General features: G+C 43.1%; 1 long non-coding RNA gene across 2 annotated transcripts; it reads left to right on the forward strand.

The window, feature by feature from the left end:
* The first annotated feature begins 7 nt into the window (after positions 1–7).
* Positions 8–1,963, forward strand: LOC123176317 (uncharacterized). Of its 2 annotated transcripts, none has more exons than XR_006488461.1 (2): positions 8–1,395; positions 1,467–1,963. It is a non-coding gene; the product is annotated as an uncharacterized lncRNA (long non-coding RNA). The 2 variants fall into 2 exon arrangements; XR_006488462.1 differs by having other exon boundaries at positions 1,474–1,963.
* Positions 1,964–4,544: the final 2,581 nt, after the last annotated feature.

Genomic DNA, 4,544 nt, shown 5'->3' on the forward strand with positions numbered 1-4,544 from the left:
GCCAGCCAGGACTCCACGCCTCCACTGCGCCGCCAGCTCTCCCCCGGCACCACACCCGGCAGGAGGTGGGTGCTGGTGGAAACCGAGGCGACCAGCCCCCCTCCCCAGCCAAACCATGATCGCATCCTCAAGCGAATCTACAAGCTCGCAGAGCTGGAGGTAGTCGATGTCGAGGAAGGCGAACTTTTGGAGCAGGGGCACTATCTTAGAAAAAAAGGAAAATTCTCTTGCGACAAGTCCTCGTTTATGCTCCTTAAGGACGACTATTGTAGCTTCAGGAGTAGGGAGCTTTCCTGAACTTGGTAGCACAGGAAGGAAAACTTGGTAGTACAGGAGGGAGCTTTCCTGAACCATCCTCTCTTCTAAGTGGTATGGATAAAGTTGCCTTCTTCATAAGCCAAATAATGCATATTCTTGAATGACAGACTCTGTTCCTTTGTTAGCATTTCCTTGGATCAAAATCATAGTTATCATATATACTTTGGCTCGTACACAATTTTGTGGGTGGCAACCTTTGAGTATTTCATACTATGCACCAATATGTTTCCCTCAATAGAACTTAATTGTACCAATCTGCAATGGTGTTTCCTTGTAGAAGGTAAATGTAAGAAATTGACTGCATTCCTGTCTGGTTGCTTTCAATAAAGGATGAATTATGAATATGAATCTTCCAAAGTTTGTTAATTAAATTGATTATAGTTCCAACCAAAAGCTTTTTTTATCCTCACTTGCTACTTTGATTCTCGGTGCTTTCTGATGTGCCATCATTTATTTATTTCGAAGTCTTGATTTTTTCTGAATGTGAAGGTTCAAAATATTAACTGCTTGAAATGAGGTGGCCATTTCATCAAGAGATTTCACACTGGCAAAAATATGCTTACTGGACAACTGTTGTCTAATTTCTGTGACCTTATTTAGTTTCAGTTTGTGTTGTCTGCGGCACAGACACTCATTTCAAAGGCAGGGCTGCGTCAACGATGCGCGTCAATAATTAGGCTGATGGAAATAGCAAACTTTGGGCGCGGTCTCCTCGATCCTGTAGCATCTTCGCTCTCTGGCCATTACTTGTGCTCCTTTTGCTAGTTCCTTCATTTTTCATATGCTAGTCTACAATTTGTCATTGTCACAGTGTTTGCAATTTTGTTTCTGCAGGTCATGCTCAACTTTTTCACCCTCTTTTTTGGTGTATGCACAGTGATGATCTTAGATGAGATCGATGCCCTTGAGAGTTTGAGAGTGCAGGTATACATTACATGAGCCTGACAAAGAGTAGATGGATACAGACACATGCCAAACATATACACACGGGTCCTCACCGTGACGAAGAGAAGAGAAGCCCCACCAGGGAAGAGTTGATTCACTGGTAACCCGGTATTAGGGAACCTTCTAAACCTGGTAACATTACCCTACCCTGAGATCCCTGCCCTCAAGATTCATCAATAGCTTCTGTAATAATCTTGTAGCAGTGTCCAGCTTAGTGCCAAGGCGAAGGGAAACCCCAATCACCAAGATGGCGGAGAAGCTTCTGTATTGTCGTCTTGGCATCATAGAAGAGGGTGTTCCAAGGCCATCTACCATCCATTGCCATCGATGCATTGCGCGCCCTCTTCCAACTTGACTCTGACCTCTCCACGACCATTGAAGATGCTCCTGTTGCTCATGGAGTGATCTGGACCACCAAAGGCACGCAGATGACTGTGGTTTCCGTTGTGGTCAAGTTCCCTGATCGTAGCTTAGTCTTCTGTGAGATGTGTGTTGAGATACTGCTTGCTGTACCAACCAGCAGTCTGCTTCTCGTGATGTTCCCCTTGCTGTACCAACCAGCAGTTTGTTTACCCTGTTGGGCAACTGTAGGGGTTGTGAAATGTAGGTAACGTCTCTAAATGATGACTATGATGTTTATGAATGCTGACTATGATGTTTATATGCTGATACGATGCAAATTAGTTGTTTCTTTAGTTTAGCCTGAAATGATCTATATTGGTTAAGTGCATTGGTTGGCAGATCATATATGGCGCACGTGTGCCTCCGATCGTCGCTGCTTCGCTGAAGCGAAGTGAACGAACGACGACACACAGGCTGGCCCACTTAGGGAAAGCACCCGCTTTTGGGAACCTTCTAGTAGGTTCCCTGAACTGGATTTTTTTCTGTGGCCATTTTTCCCCCTTTTCCCTGTTTTCTTCTTCCTTTTTTCTTTTCTTTCTTTTTGCGCTTCTGTTTCTATTTCTATTATTTACCTTTTCTTTCATTTGATCATTTTTCATTTTAGTTGTTATACTTTGTTTTCCAGAAAATGTTATGAATTCCGAAATTTTGTTCGTGACTTCAAACTTTTTTACAGATTTCAAATTTTGTTCACATTTAAGAAATTTATTCAGAATTTAAATGGTTCAGCGTATGTCACAAAATGTTCAACGTGTATGTAAATGTTTGTTCAGCGTATATTGCAATGTTCAATGTATATTTAATTTTTTCTTCATATATAAAAAAATGTTTAATGTGTTTAAAATTTTGTTCAGCATATATCACAAAAATGTTCATTGTGTAGTTAAACATTGTTCAGCGTATATATTATATTGTATATTACAAAATGTTCGATGTATAATTGAACATTGTTCATCGTATATATAAAAATTTCATAAATATTTTTTTAATCATGTTCTCAATAATTGTTCATGTTTTTGAAAAAAATAATCATGTTTCAAAAGTTTGTTCAAGAAAACATTATTCATTCTTTTAAGGAAGATAAAAAGATGGATCTGTTGTCGCACATAGTACTTTTAGTTTACCACGGTAATTTAAGACAAGCTCAGTCGGTATGTGCAGTAGTTGGCGACGTGACTACCCGCCGCTCCATTTTTTTCGACATTCTTTTTAGGTACGCTTGTCGCCTGGTGAATGGGCCGGCCAGTTTGCGCGAATTCTTCAGCGAAAGGTCTTGCTTTTGACGCTCATGAGCGTCGAGCAGGAGCTCTCCTATAGGTTGGGGTTGTATAATCTCTGGAATGTAGTTCTCGTCACGATCACATCTATCAAACTCCAAGTCTCTCAAATGGCTTTCTCATGAAGCACCATGCACGTAATGATGACCTGAGCTTGCTTCTCACAAAGGTAACTTGGCATTTTCAGTAAAACACACCATTTCATCTTCAACACACCAAATGCACGCTCAATGACATTGCGGAGACATCTTCTTCGGGGAACATGGTCTCCATGCTCTTTTCTCGTCTTTCGCTGACCATGGCCCTCTTCTTTTGGTGCACAAGGCCCGAAGCATCTGAGATCTTTCAAGTTTGAGATTTTTTTGGTTGGATTCTCTAGGTTCGACGAAGTGGCCGAGAAGGCATGGAAGGAAAGAGCACGCCTATGCAGAGCCTTGCCATATTATTTTCCATAAGCTGAAGATTGTTGCTTCTCATCTTTGGTGTAGAGCAAGTCCTTATTCTCCAACGCAAAGCTTCAACTGTATTTGGCCCTCGAAGTTATCATGCGCTTTGACATAACATGGTCTCTTTGCCAAGGAAGCAGACATTCGCCAAAGACTCAAGGTCTGGCTATTCTAGTAGATGTTAGGAAAATGCAATGTGCACACATCTCCAATCTTAAAGAAGCACACATGTCAATGGACGCAGGCGTAAAAACCTCATCCACTGACTCAAGCATAACCACGGTTGGGTCACGAGCCGCAAGGAGAAGGAAACCATTGTGCATGATCATTTCTCCAACACCTTTAGTCATCCCGCTCAACACCCTCTCGACTTCAATTGACCTGATCTAGGGATTCCCCCTCCTTCCTTTCTCCCATAGGCTGGCTGCCATAGGGGGGGTGCGCTAGCCCCTTGTGGGCTGGTGTGCTCCCTTCTAATGGCCCAATAGGCCCATCATCCTCTCGGGGCCTCCCGGAACCCCTTCCGGTGATCCGATGACTACCCAGTACTACCAGAAACCCTTTCGGTGTCCAAATAGTATCATCCTATATACCAATCATTACCTCCGGACCATTCCGGAGCTCCTTGTCGTGTCCGTGATCTCATCCGGGACTCCGAACAACATTCGGTCACCAATTTAATATAACTCATATAACACTTTATCGTCAACAAACGTTAAGCGTGTGGACCCTACGGGTTCAAGAACTATGTAGACATGACCGAGACACCTCTCCGGTCAATAACCAATAGCGGAACTTGGATGCCCATATTGGCTCCTACATATTCTACGAAGATCTTTATCGGTCGAACCTTATGACAACATATGTAATTCCCTTTGTCCATCGGTATGGTACTTGCCCGAGATTCGATCATCGGTATCTTCATACCTAGTTCAATCTCGTTACCGACAAGTCTCTTTACTTGTTCCGTAATACATCATCTTGCAACTAAGTCCTTAGTGACTTTGCTTGCAATAAGTGGCGTATAGGAGGTCCCGGTGGCGTTGGAAGTCCCTAGCTGACGCTCGCTAGCGTCTATAGGGCGAGTTTTGCGCAGGCGCGAACTGAATTGGCCGGCCCATTCGATGGCGTCATAGCGAAGCGCTACTAAAAATAA

The sequence above is a fragment of the Triticum aestivum genome, unplaced genomic scaffold (assembly GCF_018294505.1).
Source record: "Triticum aestivum cultivar Chinese Spring unplaced genomic scaffold, IWGSC CS RefSeq v2.1 scaffold114748, whole genome shotgun sequence".
Classification (NCBI taxonomy): Eukaryota; Viridiplantae; Streptophyta; class Magnoliopsida; order Poales; family Poaceae; genus Triticum; species Triticum aestivum.